Source organism: Mesoplodon densirostris, chromosome 3, assembly GCF_025265405.1.
Source record: "Mesoplodon densirostris isolate mMesDen1 chromosome 3, mMesDen1 primary haplotype, whole genome shotgun sequence".
Lineage (NCBI taxonomy): Eukaryota > Metazoa > Chordata > Mammalia > Artiodactyla > Ziphiidae > Mesoplodon > Mesoplodon densirostris.
In genome coordinates, this window is record NC_082663.1 from 107,768,367 (window position 1) to 107,791,329 (window position 22,963).

Consider the following 22,963-nt stretch of genomic DNA (forward strand, 5'->3'; position numbering starts at 1 on the left):
ATTGAAGTGCAACTAAATTGTAATGCATGAAACGTTTACGTTTAGAGAAAGGGAAAATAGTTTTAAAAATTAGCAGACTCTCATGACAACACAACTTTGACCTCCTTGCTACCAAAGAATTTTCTGAAACTAGTCCAAAAGAACTTTAAGCTATGTAGATAAGCTGGTTTTAAGAATTTTTACTTGCTTCCATTTGGAATTGGGGAGATTACTCTTTATCTTGTTAGAACTACTTGTTTTAGACTTGTGATCTCTTGACTGCCTCTAAAACAGCATCTTCAGGGGAGGTCCTTATGCTTTCTGTGCATAGAACATTCCATGTGAAAGAGCCTTTTTATCGTGTCCTAAACAGGGAGTGTGTGTGTGTGTGTGTGTGTGTGTGTGTGTGTGTGTGTGTGCGCGCGTGCGCGCATGCGTGCGCGCATGCGTGCATCTTTCTGACCCAACAGGCTTCCCATTCCAATGGGTAACTGTCTTGCAGGGTTTTGTTAACCTTCTGTAAGAGATCAGGAGGGGAGAGGGCACTTCGTTCACATGCCGTTGAGGCAAAATGTTTGGGATGTGGGATCTGGCTCACGTCCATTTTTCCGGCCAACTGACCTCAAATGCATTGTTGCTTTCATTGACTTTTCCAACTTAAAGATCAGTTGTGCCTACACATTTGGAAGAAAAATAACATTATTATATAAACCATTGGGAAAGAGAAGAGTGGCTATATTTTTCATTTGAGAAATGAGATTTGTTACTAATTTCAGGGTGAGAATACTGTGGAATAATTTTAGTTGCAGTCATACTTTGTCCCCTAAGAACTGCAGCCTGCCTCAAACTAAGAGATCAGACTAAAGAGTGTGTAAGCAAAACAAAAGGTCTACATGGGTTTCAGACTCTCTAGAACTGATAGGCCTTCTAGAAAACAAACTGTTGCTTTATTTCGGAGTTGACTGCCTTTTGAATGAAGCCTCTAGAATTCTGACAACACATGTTCTTTCAATCCTGGATGATGATATTGAGGTGACTTTTAGTTTATTCTCCACAGCTTATGTTTTGGCTCTATCATAAACAGAAGCATAAATAAATGTGGACAGATATCTGAAGGCTTTAAAGATGTTCTTAGAAAACATTTCTGACACCTTTTTTAAGCACCTAAGAAAATGCTGTTCTGAGCCAGAGCACTGAATTTTGTTACCTGGGTTTTGTCTATAGCTGTTACCCTAATATCACTCATTAGGAGGTGTGTAATTTAGTTACTCTTGGCCAGATAATTCTTGAAGCAAATGCACACTCTAGTAATCTACTAAGTAACAGAGTTAAAATGGCCTAATTCCCAAGGATTTTTATCTCTCTGCCCCCTCCTCTCTGGTTATTGTTATGCATATATTTGATAATATATGTTAGATCCAGAAAATGATTGCCTTTTTAATGACACCAGTTCCTTGTATTAGTCAGGGTCCAATCAAGAGACAGAAACTGCAATAATTTTTTTGAGTAAACCTTTCATTTTGGAACAATTTTAGAAGAGTTACAAAGAGAGTTGACAGTTTCCATACACTTGCATCCAGTTTTTCCCTTAACATATTAAGTTACCATTAGCTTGGCAAAACTAACTGCCAAAAGAAATTGACATGAATACACTACCAGTTAGTTCCTTACTAGTATATTACTATTAAACAAACTCTAGACTTTATTTGGATTTTATTATTTTTTCCATTAATGTCCTCTTTCTGTTCCAGGATCTAGTCCTGAGCACTGCACTGCATTTTCACATCTCCCCAGTCCCCTCTAGTCTGTGACAATTGCTCAGTCTTTGTTTTTCATAACCTTGACAACCTTGACGAGAACTGGCCAGATATCCCGCAGAATGTCCCCCAGTCTGTGTTTTCCTCATGACTAGACTAGGGGTACAGGTTATGAAAATACCACAGACTTGAAATGCCTGTCTCATTGTATCGTATCAGGGGTATGATGATATTCACATGACAGCACTGATGGTGTCATCACTCGGTTAACCTTCATCATTTGGTGACGTGTAGTGTTTACCAGGTTTCTCCACATAAAGTTACTATTTTTCCTTTTCCTTTCTCTCTGAGAATACGTCACTAAGTCTAGCCTACCCTCAAGGATGAAGGGTAAAGATTAAGCTCCATGGTTTTGAGGGGGAGAATATCTACATATGGACATATTCCATAAGGAAGATTTATTTATTCTCTCCCATTTAATCAATCATTTATTTATATCAGTGTGGACTTCTATATATTTACATGAGAAGTCAATATTATATTGTTTATTTTGTTGCTTAAATTGTTCCAGCTTTGGCAACTGGGAGTTCTTTTAGGTGGCTTCTGTGTCCTTTTCATACGCCATTGTCCTTTTGTTTGGTCTTTTGAGCAGTTCCTTACTTTCTGCTATTGTAGGATACTCCAAGCTCACTTTGTGTTTTTCCTGCTTCAGTCCTAGAATGAGCCATTGGAGAATGGTATTTAGAAACCAAGATCTGGGTGCTGGTGTGCTCGTTGCCCCTGGAACACATAGTAACTTGAGCAGGGGAAGTTTATTAAAAAGAATCATTAGCTATAACATGAATTTGGTGTAGAGATTGGCTAGTAGAAAGTAGATAACACTCAAAAGAATACAGGAATGGCAGAAATAAGGAGCATTCACTACTCCTAGGGCTGAGATAGAATACCCAAAGAGGAAGCCCCAGTAACGGTGTGATGTAGACCTTGTTAGAGCACAGCCACAGCTCACTGAATGGTAGAGAGACTGCCATGGTACACCCCTAGTGAAACTTGCTGGAAATCTGCTTTCTGGAACTTGCTAGAAATCTGTTCTATACGATGCTTGAGAAAGCTGTTCTGGAGAAGTGTCTTACCAGAAGCACTCTGCTACAAAAAAGCCCAAGGGGGAATGCCAGGGGAAGTTGATGGCTGATGGGTGCTGCTAGCCACAGTGCACTGTAGGAGCTGGATGCTGAAGAAGCTGTCTGTGCTGGAGAAGCCACTCCCACTGTGCTGACAGGGCAGGGGCTGGGTGCTGGAAGAGCCACGGTCACTTCCGGAGTCAGTTGAGCTGGCACTCTAGAACCATGATGGGCAACACCTTCCTCCTACAGTGTCTCTCCGGCACCCTTCAGAAAATGCTTAACAGTCAGCAAGCTGGCAAAGGAAGAGTACTTAAAGGGCCCACATCCATTTTTGTAGATAAAAATGAAGGATAAATTTAGCCCTGAGAGACAATAAAGTGATAACTGGTCCAGTCCACTCCTTTGTTTACTCAGCTCTTCTGTGCACCTTTCTACACACATTTGAATTCTTGCACATCAATGAAATGACTCTGCATTTCCATCTAATAAAATACAGCCTGACATCGTACAAGTTAAGATGTTCTCACTCCTTTCCCAAAATGAGGAGATGCAAGTCCCAACAGTCATGGTATCCATTGCTGGTTATATTAATTTTTCCTGAAATTCAGATGAAGTACCACAGAATATTTTGCTACCTAGATACTAAAGTTATCTTCCAACAACTTTTATTTTATATAAAATTAAATAAAAATGCAAAGAGCAGAAAAACAGAAAATAGCTTCTACAAATAAACACATAGATGTAGCAAGCAAAGAGAAATGTTAAAAACTACTACAGGCCTCTTTTCTGTAGTTAGTCACATGCTGTAACTTTATGTATGGCCTCCTTCTTCCCCATTTCACATTTCTCCCTCTCAGCCCAAACCTCAGCTACTTAAGGTTCTTCATCTGGAGGAGTGACTCAAACCTCCATTCCTGAAGGATCTGAATTCTCAGTTGTCCTGCCTTTTATTGGTTGTTGACACTTTCCATTAACCTTTACTACCGGACATGGAAGTACCAAGAGGTGCCCCACAGAATCCCTTGGGTTCCAGACATAGTTCAGCTTTCTCCCGTTATGCAGCAGCAGCCCAGTCTCCCTGTGATAATCAGGATCAATAATTCCAGCCAGAAAAGTAACTCGTTTTCATAGCTATCTCTCTGTATATTTTTTCCTTCCCAATATACATGGGAAATTAAGAGTCTGACAGTACCTTCACAAGCACACATTTAAAAAGGCTTCCCTTGGAGGTTTAGTATGACTGTTTACCTTGTCAGTGGATGGACGGATTCCTATATATGGTCAGTGTTCCTGGGTCTCAATGTATTTTCTGTATGAAAAACCAGGTGTGTCAGAGAACTGAACATGGTTTGTTTGCTTGAAGTGAAATCATGATTTATTTGACTGACTTGGGCATATTACCTCTTTTTAGGTTTGATTAAATGATTTTTTTTAAAAAGCATGCATGTATTTTACTTCTATTGGCATCCTAAAGAATACCCTAGCCTATGTGACATTATCTTAGCTCCAGTTCTCTCTTTCCTCCTCTTTCCTGTTCTCTCTCTGTTCCTCCTCCATCAATATATCTTATCTGTTCATCAGTCCTGGATTTCTCTTCCTCCCTCACTGGATGATAAACAACTCCTGGAGGGCAGGGTCTGTGTATTGTTAATGTCTTTAGCCTCCACTGTGCCTGGCATGTGATTGCAGAGCAGTAAATGTTTGTTTCATTTAATGAGATTGAATGTATGATTCTGAGAAGGTCATTCATGTGTTCATAGTTTGAACTTTCATTGAATACTGTGTGCAAGAAACTGTGCTGGACGCTGCAGATAAAGAAACCAGTGAGGAATAGTTGTTGGTCCCACAGAGCTTGCAGCCTGGAGAAAAGTAGACAGACTGGTAAATGTCTTGTCCTGAGAAAGAGAACAGCCTCAGGAGAAGAGGTGGATTGAGGAAGCTAGAAATGGTGGTGGGTAAAGTAGTGAGAGGTTTTCTGGCTGGACTAGAAAGAAGGACCTAATGTTGTGCTGGGGACAGAAAGCAGACTGCTGTGGGGTGAGGGGTGATGCAAAGATGCTAAAGCATTGACTCCTCTTCCAGAAACTTAACTGGGAACTCAACAAGGAAGGGCAAAGAGATAGGGAGTCAGTAAAAGACAAATGTAGGCTCAAGAGAAAGTTTGGTGTTTGTTTGCTTTTTTTTTTTTTTCGGTATGCGGGCCTCTCACTGTTGTGGCCTCTCCCGTTGCGGAGCACAGGCTCCAGACGCGCAGGTTCAGCAGCCATGGCTCACGGGCCTAGCTGCTCTGCGGTATGTAGGATCTTCCCGGACAGGGGCACGAACTCGCGTCCCCTGCATCGGCAGGTGGACTCTCAACCACTGCGCCACAAAGGAAGCCCTGTTTGTTTGCTTTTGATTGTGTTTTAAGGTGAAAGAGGCTGAGAGGATGGTGAAAGAAAAGACAGAGTCTGGAGATTGAATTGAGAGTTCATTTAATCGAGGGAACACAGCTCCTGAGAAGACGGATGGGATCCTGACACTGATGGAAGGATTAGTGTGAAGTACTTCCCATTCCCAACAAAACGAGGGAGGAAAGAGTGGCAGGCAGGATGTCGATAGGTTTCTGGGCTCGGGAGCTCATGGGCAGTGGGGAGGAGGATCTGAGTGAGTTCATATGTGATGACCTTTCTTCTCTTGGTAAACTGGGGAAGAGATAATCTGCTGATATCAAGGGAAGCAGAAGTTGGGCACGTTGATAATGATGATGACAGCAATAGTTCTCCTCTACTGAGAGTTTAGTATGTGCCAAGCATCTTTGTAAGGGCTTTACAGCTTTACAGGAACTAACTCATTTAATGCTCAACAGATGAGATGGTTACAATTCTTGTTCCTATTTTACAGATGGGAAAATGGAGGCACAGAAAAATTAAGTGTGTTGCCTAAGTTTATACTTCTGGTAAATAGTGGAACCAGACTCGCATCTCATTCACAGCCAGTAATTTTAATAAGGATCTGGTGCCTCCTGGAGCTGGAAAGGAGATTTGGTGAAAGTGATAAGGGTCAGTGAATGAGAGCAGGAGGCAGGACTGATACCACCAGACAAAATAGCAAAACAAAAGTTCCTGAGAGGGGTTGAGGGCACACTAACATGTCATTTAAAATGACACCAATTTGGTTGGATGCATTTGTAATTTCCTCATTTGTAACATTAAGAATGTTGGGCAAGATTGTATTTACGATCCCTTTCAAACCTATGATTCTATGTGTGATTTACTCTCATAAATGTGTCTGCAATCCCTGAGACCTTTCTTTGTTTTGGAAACCCTTTAAACCTTTTGTATGAGTCGCAATAATACATTTGTTTTCTCAACCCATATAATTCTATTTATGATTTTCTACAGGTCGATAGAGAAATTTATTTCTCCTCTGGTTATAGGGCACATCCCAAAGCACATGGAGAGTCCTAAATCAGCCAGCAGCCAGCAAATAGTTTTCAAATGCTTGTTCCCTAGGCTTTTGACATTAGTACCAATTAGAAACAAAAAATGGAAATTAGTTTTGGTCTAGAAAATCCAAATTGGGGTCTATTTAGTCACCAATAGCATTTCTGGTTAAATGTACTTGGAAGTAGTGAAAACATGCCTAGGAGGCCAGACTAGCTCAAACATTTTCAGATACAGCATTAAGAATACTGATAACCTTTTAGATAAAGCAAGCACGCTGTGCTGCTCGGAATAAGTAATAAGAATTTGCCTGCAGGATATTCGAATGGGGGAATCCATTTGAAGGGTATTACAAGCCAGAAATTGTAGGGCACAGAAAGCTGACTTGTTCACCAGCAAAGTCTGCTGTAAAGGTCTATTGACTGGATACAATAGAGGATCGATGTTGTCTGGAGAGAGAAGTCACCAGAGCCCAGTCCTCATGGCAAGTCGTTAACATACCCATCACCCTGTCAGAATTACTTTAGAAATCAGGTTGATGGAGCAGCAGAATAAGAGTGGATCATTTGGGTTCACTGGCATGAGGGCTGGACATTGATGACAGGTGGGAAGGACTGAGCTTGGGATGAATGGTTCATCAGAACTGCCCGAAAGCAATTTCACTGATGGACTGCTGGAGTATCTTGATAGAGGTCATACACAGAAACTGCTGATTTTGCCTTTGTGAAGGAGTCTGAAACCTGGGCTTTTGTTGGTTACTCTCTGGAGGGGCAGACAATCTCTTCCACCTCCACCCACCCAACTCCCTGTTGGAACTGAATGACAGTAGACTTAGTGCCTCTCCATTCTGTGCTGTTTCTATGCCTCACTTTCCTTAGCTTAAAATAAGGTTCAAAGTATCTATGTCATATGCTTGTGAGAATTAAATGACACAATACCTGCTGAGTACTCAGCACTCAGCACTGTGCCTGGTGGCATGATAATGGCTCAGTAAGTGGTGTTTACTTACAATTCCTTGTGTGACAACTGTGCCTTCCACCAGACTTCGCATCAGACAGGTCTGTGGACTGGAGAATGGATGGAGGGGCTCTTTGAGGACATCTCGTTTCGCCCAGCAGGCCACACCCTTCTTGAGAAGGAGCCTCTCTTTGTCCAGAGTTGCTTGCCAGGAGGCTCCCCAGACAGAGCCCTGGTGCAGTTTTTTGCATTATCTCCAACCTCTGACCATTAATGTCCTTACCAGATGAATTCACGTCTGGTTCATATTGCTCGGGGCACGGTGAGAACACTATAGATATTTCTGTTACTTGCGCTAGTTGGTTCACATGCTATAAAGACAAGGCTGGGCTGTTATTTTATTTAACTCTACGCCACACACATCATTTATTGATATATTTTCCTTTTTTAAAAAATTTTGTGTAATCTCCCTCTACATCTGTTTATCAGAAAATCTTGGTTCAACCTGAAAATATAAGATAATCTAACCTTTTCCTACTCTCTACTCCTGCCACTCAAATCCAAGCCACCGTCCTCTCTTAATTGGTGATCACAATAGTCTCCCTACTGTTGCATCTACTTTAGCCCCACTCCAGTCAGTTCTCTGTATTGAGACCAGAGTGATCTTGTAAAAATGCACTTCAGAGCATGCCTCTCCCCTTCCCCAAACTCCCCAGTATTTCCCATTATAGTTAGAATAAACGCCAGAGCCCTGACGTGACCCACCAAGCCCTATTTGATCTGTCCCTCCCTACCTTCCCAGCCCCTTCTCATCCCACTGCTCGCTCAGGGTACCACACTGCTTAGCCTCTGCCTACCTTTCTTGGAACACAGTAGCTTCATTTCTGCCTCTGCACTTGATATTTCCTCCACCTAGAATACTCTCCTCCCTGGAGCTTTATGTGGCTGGCTTCTAATTTAGGTCAACAAACTTTCAATCTAAGTGTCACCACCAGGAGAGGCTTTCCCTGACTAGATAAAGAATATTCTCCCATAACTATCTATTACGTCGTCTTTTTAATGTTTTTTTATGGCACTATTTGAAAATACTTCATTTGTTTTTTTGTTTGTTTGTTTGTTTTTGTTTTTTTTGTCTGTATTCCCCTTCAGGATAGAAGGCCCAGAGAAATGTGAATTTTGTCTGTTTTATTCACTGCTGCCTAGCTAATTTATTCACCTAATGTCTAGCACAGTGCTGGGCACCCAGTGATTCTCAATAAATATTTGTGGAAGGAAGGAATGAAGGCATAAATGTTCCAGGAGCAGTAATGGATATAAACATGAGATACGAGAGATGAAAGACTCTGCCTCTTCTTTCAAATGCTTTCAGTTTAATAGAGGGATTGGATTGGAAGTCCATCTACAAATATATAGGCAAAGCATCTGGAGAAGTCAAGGAGGACGTGGTCAATGGCCTTCTAGAGAAAGGGCATGAACTGAAGTCCTTCCTTCCGTAGCCTTAAGGGAGCTCAGGCTCCAGTGGCTTCAGGATCCACCTTGGCTGTGTGCAATGCAGGCTCATCCATCCTTGGTGAATTCCCATAAACTAGCAGCTGCAGTGAGATTGTAGAAGCCAGGCAGGATGAACTAGGTGTCATTTCCATAAACTTTGAAGAAGTTGTGTACGTAGACAGCTCCTCACCCTCAAAAGAGGAAAGGTTTTACCTTACCTGTAAAATCAAGGGGACTAATACCTGATTTTAGTAAAGCCATGTACATTTCCTCTCATAAGGTTATGCTGTTAATTGGCTAAAATTAAGTGCTCTGGTTTAATATATAGTCCGGTATCTTTCATGACTATATCAAATTTCTTATTGTTTGTGATTGTGTCGAAGAATTTTTTTTAAATACTTGAAAGCTTCCTCAGGGCAGATAAGAAAAAAAACTGTTTTTTCCTTCTTTGGTCAAAATATCTTCTAATTCATTGACAACCGAGTTGACTTTAAAAAGTTTGAATATTTGTACATATATGTTAGAGCAAAATAATCATGTTTGACATATGTAAATTAATAAAGTGTAGAAAGTAATAAAACAATAACATTTATACTACTTATAAAGACTGTTTCAATAGGGTAAGTAGTAGAGGTTATAAGGGCCCTGCCTCTGGGCCATAAATGGTGTCTTAAAATTCTGTGAAAACCTAATGGTTTTACTACTCACTACTCTTGCACAAAATGAGTGGAAGTAACTTCCAAAGAAAGTTTAAAATTTAATGGAATTGATTTGAACTTGATATTAGTATACAGCTGTGAATTTTTGTTCATGTATTAAAGAAAAGCCCCTTTATCCTTACAAATAAAAATAGCCTCATGTTGTAAAATTAGTATTATACAAACCAGATTTATCCATGCTGTAAATTAGTTCTTAGAATAATTAGACTGCATCAAAGTTAAAGAGTTCTTTTTTTTTTTTTTTTTTTACAAATTTAATCAGTTATACATATATATATGTTCCCATATCCCCTCCCTTTTGCGTCTCCCTCCCACCCTCCCTATCCCACCCCTCCAGGCGGTCACAAAGAACCGAGCTGATCTCCCTGTGCTATGCGGCTGCTTCCCACTAGCTATCTACCTTACGTTTGGTAGTGTATATATGTCCATGCCGCTCTTTCACTTTGTCACAGCTTACCCTTCCCCCTCCCCATATCCTCAAGTCCATGCTCTAGTAGGTCTGTGTCTTTATTCCTGTCTTACCCCTATGTTCTTGATGACATTTTTTTCTTAAATTCCATATATATGTGTCAGCATACAGTATTTGTCTTTCTCTTTCTGACTTACTTCACTCTGTATGACAGACTCTAGGTCCATCCACCTCATTACAAATAGCTCAATTTCATTTCTTTTTATGGCTGAGTAATATTCCATTGTATATATGTGCCACATCTTCTTTATCCATTCATCCGATGATGGACACTTAGGTTGTTTCCATCTCCGGGCTATTGTAAATAGGGCTGCTATGAACATTTTGGTACATGTCTCTTTTTGAAATATGGTTTTCTCAGGGTATATGCCCAGTAGTGGGATTGCTGGGTCATATGGTAGTTCTATTTGTAGTTTTTTAAGGAACCTCCATACCGTTCTCCATAGTGGCTGTACCAATTCACATTCCCACCAGCAGTGCAAGAGTGTTCCCTTTTTTCCACACCCTCTCCAGCATTTATTGTTTCTAGATTTTTTGATGATGGCCATTCTGACTGGTGTGAGATGATATCTCATTGTAGTTTTTTTTTTTTTTTTTTTTTTTTTGCGGTATGTGGGCCTCTCACTGTTGTGGCCTCTCCCGTTGCGGAGCACAGGCTCCGGATGCGCAGGCCCAGCGGCCATGGCTCACGGGCCCAGCCGCTCCGCGGCATATGGGATCCTCCCAGACCGGGGCACGAACCCGTATCCCCTGCATCGGCAGGCGGACTCTTAACCACTGCGCCACCAGGGAGGCCCTCATTGTAGTTTTGATTTGCATTTCTCTAATGAGCAAAGATGTTGAGCATCCTTTCATGTGTTTGTTGGCTGTCTGTATATCTTCTGTGGAGAAATGTCTATTTAGGTCTTCTGCCCATTTTTGGATTGGGTTGTTTGTTTTTTTGCTATTGAGCTGCATGAGCTGCTTATAAATTTTGGAGATTAATCCTTTGTCAGTTGCTTCATTTGCAAATATTTTCTCCCATTCTGAGGGTTGTCTTTTGGTCTTGTTTATGGTTTCCTTTGCTGTGCAAAAGCTTTGAAGTTTCATTAGGTCCCATGTGTTTATTTTTGTCTTTATTTCCATTTCTCTAGGAGGTGGGTCAAAAAGGATCTTGCTGTGATTTATGTCATAGAGTGTTCTGCCTATGTTTTCCTCTAGGAGTTTGATAGTGTCTGGCCTTACATTTAGGTCTTTAATCCATTTTGAGCTAATTTTTGTGTATGGTGTTAGGGAGTGATCTAATCTCATACTTTTACATGTCCCTGTCCAGTTTTCCCAGCACCACTTATTGAAGAGACTGTCCTTTCTCCACTGTACATTCCTGCCTCCTTTATCAAAGATAAGGTGACCATATGTCCGTGGGTTTATCTCTGGGCTTTCTATCCTGTTCCATTGATCTATCTTTCTGTTTTTGTGCCAGTACCATACTGTCTTGATTACTGTAGCTTTGTAGTATAGTCTGAAGTCAGGGAGCCTGATTCCTCCAGCTCCGTTTTTCGTTCTCAAGATTGCTTTGGCTATTCGGGGTCTTTTGTGTTTCCATACAAATTGTGAAATTTTTTGTTCTAGTTCTGTGAAAAATGCCATTGGTAGTTTGATAGGTATTGCATTGAATCTGTAGATTGCTTTGGGTAGTAGAGTCATTTTCACAATGTTGATTCTTCCAATCCAAGAACATGGTACATCTCTCCATCTATTTGTATCATCTTTAATTTCTTTCATCAGTGTCTTATAATTTTCTGCATACAGGTCTTTTGTCTCCTTAGGTAGGTTTATTCCTAGGTATTATTCTTTTTGTTGCAATGGTAAATGGGAGTGTTTCCTTGATTTCACTTTCAGATTTTTCATCATTAGTATATAGGAATGCCAGAGATTTCTGTGCATTAATTTTGTATCCTGCAACTTTACCAAATTCATTGATTAGCTCTAGTAGTTTTCTGGTAGCATCTTTAGGATTCTCTATGTATAGTATCATGTCATCTGCAAACAGTGACAGCTTTACTTCTTCTTTTCCCATTTGGATTCCTTTTATTTCCTTTTCTTCTCTGATTGCTGTGGCTAAAACTTCCAAAACTATGTTGAATAAGAGTGGTGAGAGTGGGCAACCTTGTCTTGTTCCTGATCTTAGTGGAAATGGTTTCAGTTTTTCACCATTGAGGACGATGCTGGCTGTGGGTTTGTCATATATGGCCTTTATTATGTTGAGGAAAGTTCCCTCTATGCCTACTTTCTGCAGGGTTTTTATCATAAATGGGTGTTGAATTTTGTCAAAAGCTTTCTCTGCATCTATTGAGATGATCATATGGTTTTTCTCCTTCAGTTTGTTAATATGGTGTATCACATTGATTGATTTGCGTATATTGAAGAATCCTTCCATTCCTGGAATAAACCCCACTTGATCATGGTGTATGATCCTTTTAATGTGCTGTTGGATTCTGTTTGCTAGTATTTTGTTGAGGATTTTTGCATCTATGTTCATCAGTGATATTGGCCTGTAGTTTTCTTTCTTTGTGACATCCTTGTCTGGTTTTGGTATCAAGGTGATGGTGGCCTCGTAGAATGAGTTTGGGAGTGTTCCTCCCTCTGCTATATTTTGGAAGAGTTTGAGAAGGATAGGTGTTAGCTCTTCTCTAAATGCTTGATATAAACAGTTCTTTAAGACACCATAAGCAAAGTTAAAAGAGAAAGAAGAGAATGGAGAAAGATTTCTGCAATGTATAAAACAAATGATTAGTATATAGGATATGTAAAGAACTCCCACAAATCAATAAGGAAAAAACCCCCTCAACTTTAGATCAGGCAAAGGATACAAAAAGGTAATTCAAGGCAAGGAAACTGGTTGGCTAATAAGCATATGAGAATATTTATCTTTGTAATAACTGAGGAAGTGTATAATGAAGGAACACAATGTCATTTTTCACCATCTGATTGGCAAACGTCTAGAAGTCTGACAATATCAAGTGTTAATGAAGATGTGAAAGGAAGCTTGCACACACTGCTCTCAGGAGGGTAAATTGGCAGAGTAACTTTGGAGAGCAGTTTGGCTGTCTCTAGAATAAAATGTTGATTTGTGTATACCATAGGATTAGGTAATTTTATTTTTACTTCTTTATAATTTGTCCATATACCTTGGAGAAACCTTTGCATACATGTATAGGTGATATAGTCTTTGCATCTTTGTAGCAGTGAAAATTTGGAGACAAGTAAAAATGGCCTTGAATATGAGAAAAGATAGATTTATTGGAGGTTGTTAATACAGTGTAATGCTGTGTAGCCATTCATTCCTATAAATTTCTATGTAGTAATACACTACATTAAAAGATGTGTCGGGGGCCTCCCTGGTGGCGCAAGTGGTTGAGAGTCCGCCTGCCGATGCAGGGGATACGGGTTCGTGCCCCGGTCTGGGAGGATCCCATATGCCGCGGAGCGGCTGGGCCCGTGAGCCATGGCCGCTGGGCCTGCGCATCCGGAGCCTGTGCTCCGCAACGGGAGAGGCCACAACAGTGAGAGGCCCTCACACCCCCGCCCCCCAAAAAAAGATGTGTCAACATTAGTGGATCTCAATATCGTAATATTGGGTGAAAACAAGATACACAGTGATATAAACATTTTAATAGAAAACTAATAAATTCATAAAATTTATGCAATATATTATTATTAATATAGTAATAATATATTAATTCATGCGATATATAATTTTTGGACACACAAGCAGACTAGAATGATACACATTAAAATCATGACAGTGGGGACTTCCCTGGTGCCACAGTGGTTAAGAATCTGCCTGCCAATGCGGGGGACACGGGTTTGAGACCTAGTCCAGGAAGATCCCACACACCGTGGAACAACTAAGCCCGTGTGCCACAACTACTGAGCCTGAGCTCTAGAGCCCGCAAGCCACAACTACTGAAGCTCACGTGCCTAGAGCCAGTGCTCTGCAACAAAGAGAAGCCACTGCAATGAGAAGCCCATACACTACAACAAAGGGTAGCCCCAGCTCACCGCACCTACAGAGAGCCCAGGCGCAGCAACAAAGACCCAACACAGCCCAAAATAAATAAATAAATTTATTTATTAAAAAAAAATCATGACAGTGGTTCCCTCTGAGAAAGGAGTAGGGAAAGAACTGAAAACCAGGTACAAAGGAGATAAAAGGGACTTTAACTGTAATGTGTTATTTCTTACATTAAATGATGAAGCAAATGTGATGCAATGGTCACAACAGTTAATTCTAGGTTGTGAGAACGTGGGCCTTTGCTATAGTAGTACTTGTCTCTGTAGTTAAATTATTTTTTTTTACTCAAGAAAACTTAAATTTTTCAGACCATCCTGTTAGCATTGAGGGTTTGGGACTTGATTTTCCCTACTGTTGGGTTTTAAGCAAATCATTTAAGGCTTCCGCCTTTTGGCCTCTCAGGTCCAAGATGAAGATAATAAGTACTTGCACAGTAGTGGTCCTGAGTACGTATCCTTCAGTGCTCACCTCCAGCCTACCTCTTCTGGAAGCCTTCTCCCCTCTCTGCACTCCTCTGCCCAGAGGTGCAGTGGGTGTAAGTCCTCTGTGTTCGAGTGTCCTGTGCACTGCACGGCTTAGCACATTCTTTTCTGATAAGTCTCACTGTCGGCCAGTCTCTTCCAGTAGACAAAGAAATCTTAGCTATAGGACAGGTCTTAGGGAGGAGCAATAGTAAGTACTCAACAAACCAAACTTAGTAACCGTAGAAGCTGCTTTGTACATTTTTAATGAAAGAATACATGAGCAAAAGAGCAAAAATATGGCAAGACTTTATAAAGCAAGATATCCCATAATGGCTCCCAAGGTCATTGTTTTTCTTTTGACTTCAGTGAATAAATGTAATACCCCCAAATCCCTTACTTAATCCCAGCCTACAATTTATATCCTTGAGATTTCCCTCCACTGTGAATAGAGTCATCAATATGCTCTTGTTGAGAGACATCAACATTTATATTTAGAAACATTAAAGAATAAATATTTCACACCCTTTTTTCTGGTTCATAATTTGGGATAAGCATGCACTGATGTTATACAATGACAGTTCATGCTTCGAAAATTCATTTAATAAACATTTTTTAAAGAAGAATAAAGGTTCTCTCTCGGCCACTGAGTAATATTAATATAAACAGCACTGGGTGGTTGGCCATAGTGACTGCTGGCACTCTGTCAGCTCTCCAGCCGGCTTTTTGACATGTGAAGGACATGAGGTTTTAGTGCTTTCAGAGGATCTGGAAAATACATTTTTATTGTTCTTCTTCATGGATGGAGAAGCTTTACAAACTTGTTTTATTTTTAAAGCACTTGATGTTTTGAATGAGGATCTTTTCTTCTAGATTAACAAAGGGAATGACACACCATAGCCTTGTTAGCCTGAGGCAAAAGGAATGAAATCACAGGGAGATAAAAGACCCTGAGGGAACCAAGGCTTGGGAAGAAAGTGTGTATATTTCAGGAAGAATCATGTTTTTATATCCTTTGAGACAGCAGAAAATTATTTTGGTCTCTTTTGAAAGCCACACACTCTGTAGAGATATTTTCTTGAAAGTGACTTATTTGTGCTTTGTCTATATATGAGAATATGAAGGGCTGAATTTTCTTTCCTATTAAATTCTCTCATAATCACAGATTTTCCTACATTTAAAGTCAATGGAGAGCATCACGGTGAAACTCCATGTAAAAATATATTTTTAAGTCCGTATAGCTGACTGATGTAACCTAATAGATGCTTGACATTTAGATGTTAAGGGCACCTACAGTCTTAGTTACTTCAAACAGCAACCCTGGTGAGGGTAGTTATGTATTATAAACTGATGGCACTTTCCCTATGATAAACATGAGTTCCAAGATTCAACACATTATCCCGTTGTAAGTATCTGGTAGAGATGCATCCACAAAGTTCTTGAACCCCATATAGTTCTACAGTTTTACCTCTTCGATCCCAGAGGTGTTAAACCAAGATAAAACAAAAACAAAAAACCGGACTACTCAGTTCATCTAAAGGTTTCTTTATACCAAACACAAGCATACAGAATTGGGCCCTTTTGGTTTACGCTCTAATTCAGAACCAATTGCTTTAAAAAAAGCATCTTATACTTCAAAATGTGTTTCAAGGCTGTTTCTGTGGTCTTGGTGGGTGTAGATAAGCTGGGGAAAAATCAGGTCCTGGAATTGATGCCTTCTAATATGGCAGGATTCTGTAGATTTTATTTATGACCATCTACTTCTTTATGCTAAGGGGAGGATTATTAAGAAGTTCACGTTTGTATCTAAGTTTCTCCTTTTGTATTTCTGGGCTCCATGTATGAGCCTACACCTCTGAACACGTTAATCGTCAGCAAGTGAGCAATTTCTAAATCCAGTTTTTAATTGACAATTAAGAATAGGATGTAAATTAACGCTGGTTTTCATCCCAGGTCTGAGCTTTTTCCAATTGGCTTTATAAAAATGGATGAAAAGGGTGATACACCAGGGCTTGTTTTTACTTTATGGAGTTACTGGGCAATTTGTTTTTGGAATTCACATTGTGAGAACCAAGTTGTCCTTTTTGGCATGAATGATTCATGCAAGACAAACAAATAATGCAAACCACTGACAGGCCTGTTATTCCAGACTCATATACAGCTGGAGGATGTTTTTCTAGGGGTGGGACGCTCCACTGTGCCAACCACGGAATAAAATTTCTGCTGCTACCAGATCTGTGCTGTGTCACACATAGCAACAAGTACTTTTGATGTAATTAGTACATTTCACCATCCCCATTTTACAAAAAGAAAATTAAGTATAATAAAGGTCAGGGACTTGCTCAAGTTTCCATTTCTATGAAGTTGCAGTGTCCCTGCTAAGGTCCAGGCCTGTCTAATGCTTAGTGATTGTACCCATTTCTTGAGCCAGCCAGTGATTGATGAATTTTGTAACAAGGTGAATTTGATGGTAACCATCACTGCTTTCTCTAAGGGAAAAATGATTTCATCTTTTTTTTTTTTCCTGCTGAGGGAGTCCTTTGGATGAGACAATGTATTAATGTGCCCTTGTCCTTTCCTCTGGAGTATCTCTCCATTTGGCATTTCTCTGTATCTCTAATTGTTCTCCTTTCTTTATTCTTGGTCTACACAGAAACAAGAGATTTACTAAACCATGTCTCATTTGTTCAAAGATTTTCCCTAATGCCTTGTTTTTGTCAGTACATGCATGGCTATGGACATGTTGGAACATTTCTTATCAAACCATTCTGATGAACCTGCTACTAACACTTTGAAGCCTGGGAACTGTCATTTTAGGAAAACAAGTATTACTTCTCAAATATCTGTGACACTTTTGTCCTAGAAGGTTCCCCTTTGAAAAGCAGGCAGAAGCCAGTAATGAGCACTGATATCAGATCTGGTAATTGATGAGCATTGCTCGCTTGGGATGGTCCACAGGGTGTGTGGAAGAGTGCAGATATGGAAGCATTGATGGGTTTGGGTTGAACCCTTGCTTTTGCCACCTGAATGCTAAGTGACTGAGCAAATTATCATCTGAGTCCATTTTTCACATGAAATGTTGGAGTAATTATACCCATCTCATCGAGTTATTGTGAGGTTAAAATAAAGTAGCTGCATAATGCTGACACATGTTCAAAACTCAGTGTATCTTGGAACCTATTCTCTCTCTGTCCTTTGCGTGGAAAACTGGACTGCTTGAAGTGAAGTAGGAGAGGAGGATGTACCTAGAATTGCGATGATGGTTTTAAGGTTTCTCTGCTTGTCCAAGTTAGTTATCCTGCTCTGCAGGCACAATCACTTTCATTCACTCACCAAATATATCTTGAGAGCCAGCCATGTGCCAGGTACTATGCAGGCCTAGTTTTCAGGTTAGAGCACTCCTTAGCAGGCCAGCTAATAGCATCAGTACTGTTTTCACAGTGAGTTCACTGCCCTTTCTGTTTGCATAGAATCATTTTCAACTTACAGAGGCTCTTCAGATTTAACCATCTTCTTAATTTTATTTTCTCTTTGAGAAATGCCCTGTGTTCTCACTACTGAGATAATTTCCTATTTTCAGTGCCCCTGAATATTGAGTCACTGGCTGACCCCATATGCTCGCTCAGTGAAAGGTCTTATCATTGGCTGCTCCTCCTTAATGGATCATATTAGATGAAAAACATAATTGTGGGATATTATGTTTAACCAAAATATGTAATTTCACTACTTCAGGAGCAGAATGGACTTGTGAAAAGTGCTTGGACTTTTGTTTGCAGACAACCTTGGGTTTAAGTACTGATACCACAGTCTGGTGTTTTTGGACATTTTACCTACATGTTTTCATCCTAAATATCCTCCATGTGCTGAAGGTGATAATGACACCCACCTTGTCAGTTCTGTGAGGACTGGAGAGAGGTGTGTAAAGCATGGAGCACAGAACGTAGCACAGTATAAATGCTCAGCAGATTGAACTATTTAAAAATGTAACTTTTTGCTTGCTTTTCTCCTCCTGCCAAAAGGATACATTTAATTGCAGAAAATTTAGAAAATCTAGGTAATCTAAATGAATAAAAAAAAAATCACTCACAGTCTTAAGACCCAGAGTTACCCGGTGGTCCCATTGGCCCACAGAGTGTTTCAATATCTGTCTCTCTGTCTCTGTGTCTTTCTCATTCTCCCTCTTCTCCTCCCTTCCCCACATATTAGGTTCAACCATATACAGTTGCTGATATTAGGCCTTTTTTGACCTAAGTTAATGACAATTTCATCTAGTTTATTCTAATCTATTGCTAAAATTGGATCATGTGCTACATATTTTTAATCTACTTTTTACAGTTACAATATTGTAAACATCTTTCAAGTTCATTTAACATTCTTCAGTAATATCACTTTTAATTGATGCATGGTATTCCATTGTATGATTATACCAAAATTTTTTTCACCAGTCCTTTATTGCTAGAAAATAAGGTTGTTTCTAATTTTTTTGTTGTTATAACCAGTGCTGGGATAAGCATCCTTAAAGCTTGGCAGTGGGTAGAATAGAGTGGTTTAGAATCCAAACTGAAGACGGGAGGTCTGTTCTTCACCCCTTTTTGCCTGTGTAACTTTAAGCACGTCACCTGGATCTGTTTCTTCTTCTATAAAAGAGGGGTAACTGTAGTCCCTGCTTCATAGGGACACTGTGGTCATTCATCTATTTCAGGTGCTTAGAACAACGTCTGTGGGCACAATGTAAGTACTACTAATTGTCTTTACACACTTATGTTTGTTTCTTTTGGAAAAATCCCCAAAGAGGAATTTATGAGTAAAGGGCTTTTTTCTTTTTGCGGTACGCGGGCCTCTCACCGTTGTGGCCTCTCCCATTGCGGAGCACAGGCTCCAGACGCGCAGGTTCAGCAGCCATGGCTCATGGGCCCAGCCGCTCCGCGGCATGTGGGATCTTCCCGGACCGGGGCACGAACCCGCGTCCCCTGCATCGGCAGGCAGACTCTCAACCACTGTGCCACCAGGGAAGCCCGAGTAAAGGGCTTTTGATACACTTTCCCAGACTAATCTCTAAACTAGATGTGGTATCTGCTATCCCATAATAGTGCATAAGAATGCTGATTTTCCCAAAAAAGGGAGAGATAATCTTCCTCACTGTAAGTATCATTCTCATCATTATTATTACACTACTTCATGACGCAGTTGCACAGTTTTTCACAGCTTAATATCTCTGAATAAGAATGCTTCTCACCATCATTGTCAGCCAGGTGACTGCCAGGACATGATTGTATGAAACCTTCTGTTGATAACTGCCAAGATCTAGAAGGGTGTCCGTGTGTCTTAACACCTATGAAATTCAATTTTATTTGAGAGATATGAGACAAGGCAAACATATATAAAAACTGTGATCTAAGTGCAAAGTGAGTGTCATGGAAAATATGTATTGCCTTTTTCAGAGAGCATCTCAGATTGGGTTGTAAAATGTACCTGAAGCACAGAGGTTTCTGAGCTGAGCTTGGCAGGCTGGGGAGGACTGATGGAGGGAGAGGACATGTCTAATATCTCTTCTTCTCTGCTTATTTCTATACTTCTTTTTGTTGTGCACACAGCTAAGAAAGATGACAGTGGCCATGATACAATAGTGCAGAAGCCCAAGAGGGCATTCATGGATGTTTGTCATGTAAAAGGCTTTTGGCCACTGCATGATCTTTCTGAATGTAACACCCCCTGCAACCTCCCTCTCCTTGCAGTTCCCCTTTCTCCCATGTACAAATCCTCTGCCCTTTACCTAAATATGGCACCCTCTGCCTTTAGGTCTTCGCTTAGACATCATTTTGTCAGGGAAGGCTTTCCCGACTCACCAACATTGGTTAAGTGTCATCCCTGTGCTTTCCGTTGTACCCAGTCCATATCCTTACCTCACTACCTGTCACAGGTTATTCTCTTGCCTAGTAACTTGACACCTTGCCATTAAACTATAAACTTGTAGAAGCATGAGCTTTATTGTTCTTGTTTGAAGTCAAGGCCTGGTACCATGGCTGGCACAAGGCAGGTACTTAAGAGATATCACTTGAGTAAATTTCAACCCCTAGCCCCTAAACATAACCTGTGGTTACAGATGTCATTGGAAGTTACAGCCATTAGAGCTCCAGAGTGAGTCCATTGTCTTGAGAGGAGCCAGTGCTCTGCTAAGCTATCCCTAAGAGCTGTAGCATGGCCTGTATACTCCTAACATTACAGAGTAGTTTAAAATCCCTTTTATTTCCAACTTATTATGAGAGCTTCTTAGAGCAAGCTGTCTGTGCTGAGACCCTCGTTAAGCTGTCTCCTGAAACATCTGCATGATTCTGGGCACATGGCATCTGATAGCCCATTTCTAGCTGTTCACACAATAAGAACTGAAACCAGAAGCTGAAAAGGAGGCATCGCTTCCTTATTAGCATCTGGGTTCTTTTCAATTTAATCTGAAACAAAATTTTGTTCATTTACCTTTTCCTATTAGGATATTCAAGTTATTTCCATGTTAAATACATTTAAAAAAATTTATTTTATTGAAGTATAGTTGATTTACAATGTTGTGTTAATTTCTGCTGTACAACACAGTGATTCAGTTATACATATTATATATTTTTTAAAAGTTGTCTGTGGTAGTAACCAACCCAGTCCCTTTTTCTTGAGGAGTGAAATACTTGCCCCTTGAAATTTGAGTGAGGTGTTAACTAAAAGATGTCAGATGATTTGAGTTCAGACTCTCTCCAAACTGTCTTTCTAAATACAGTACTTGAATTCAGGATAATTGGCCAAGCTTGGCACTAAACATAAGGAACAAATTCTCCCTCTTGTACTAGACAGTCAACATACTCTTGTATTTGTAGTGATCAGGAAAGAAAGCTGGCTTTTGTGTGATAAACTGTGTAACTCACTAGTATACATTTAAAAGTGGATATGTTGAAGCAGTTAAATATGACAAATGAAGAAAGGAAAGGAAGTCACATTGATGGCTACATTCAAGCCAGGCTTCTGTATCTTGCTTGTCCTACTTCCTGTCTATTTGTCTGTAGACTTCTGTATGTGGATTTTCTTCCCAGTAGAGTCCATGTTGGTGCTTAGTATTCACATTGTGAGGCCCATGTATCAGTGGCTTTTTAGAGAAATACAACCCCAAGGGGAGAAGCTGTCACTTCAAAGCATGCCACAGTGCTTAGATATAGGCGGGAAATTAACCATGTCGGCACGATAATATTTCTTTAAAAGCCTGAAACCCTTTCTTTAATGCTGATAGTTATCAATGTCTGCTATAAACTTGTTTCTACCATGAGGAGATATCTTAAGGGTTATTTTGTTTTTGTTTTTATCTAATCCCAAGAAAATAGAACTGGTCTCTGCCTGACTGCTCTGCTGGGAGAGAAGCTGTTGAATGGGATGTACAAACAAATGGGTTATGAAGGAGAGGAGAGATCAGTTCTATCCCCTCAATACTTGAATTCTTCCTACCACTCTCCTCTTATTGTAAAATACACTCTATAAAACATATGTGCTCCGGCCCACTCTTACCCCAATATCACGGTGAGGGAAAAGAACTCTTAAGTCATCGTGATTTTTTTTTTAATGCTTTTGACATGACCTTGATATCCTTATCAAGGTAATTTTATTACCTACATTGTTTTTCTGTGTCAATCAATTAATCCCCCATTATATATAAGGAAAAATGGACCTTTAATTTAGCATCTGAGGCTCCCGGAAGTTGAGAGGGATGTGGACATTCTGGAGAGGATTCAGCAAAGAAAATGAGTGAAATTGAATAAACTTTTTAAAAGTACATAAAAGTATTGAGGTTGTAGTATTTAGTATAGCAAAGAGCAGTGTCAAGGATGTATTCATGTTTAAGGAATAAAATCATTTACAATATAGAGAACAGTGATGTACAGGGTTGACTATACTGTTAAGAGGGGGGGGGGCGGATCAAGTTATAGGATCATGGGTTTGGCTTACATGTAATGAAGATTTTCCGTACTCTTAGGATTGATGAACCAGGGAACAAGTTACAAAGGACTATGTAATTTACCTTGGGGGACCTTCAAAACAGGACAGATTCTTCTCCAACTGGGATAACTGAGACGGCTTAAAGGAACATACCATGTAATTTTTTTTTAAGAATAAATCTTAGATTGAAAGAATTATAATTGAAAAAAACCCACAACTTTGTCCATATCCATAGGCAATAAAAGAAACTACTCATATGAATAACAATTAGGCTGAAATCTCATCTTGGAACTACCACTTAATCTTATTTTGTGAAAGAATATTGTGAGTTCTTCGGTAATTGCTTTCTTATCTGCTTTAGGTTCGATAATTCTCTTCCACTGCTTTTAATTGTGTGAAAGTATGTTTATTAAAGTACTAATGAGACCAAAGCCATACTGATTAAAAACAGAATTATTCATTTAAACCTTCTGAAATTATGAAATGAAAGGTAGGTTCTAATAATGTAAGATAAATCCTGCATATCTAATAGTCTAATAAGTTGTTTGCTGTGTGC

General features: G+C 39.9%; 1 protein-coding gene across 1 annotated transcript in view; it reads left to right on the top strand.

Moving 5' to 3' along the window:
* Window positions 1–22,963, top strand: part of MEGF10 (multiple EGF like domains 10) — a 123,975-nt gene that overhangs the window by 38,075 nt on the left and 62,937 nt on the right. The gene's annotated exons all lie outside the window — the stretch shown is intronic.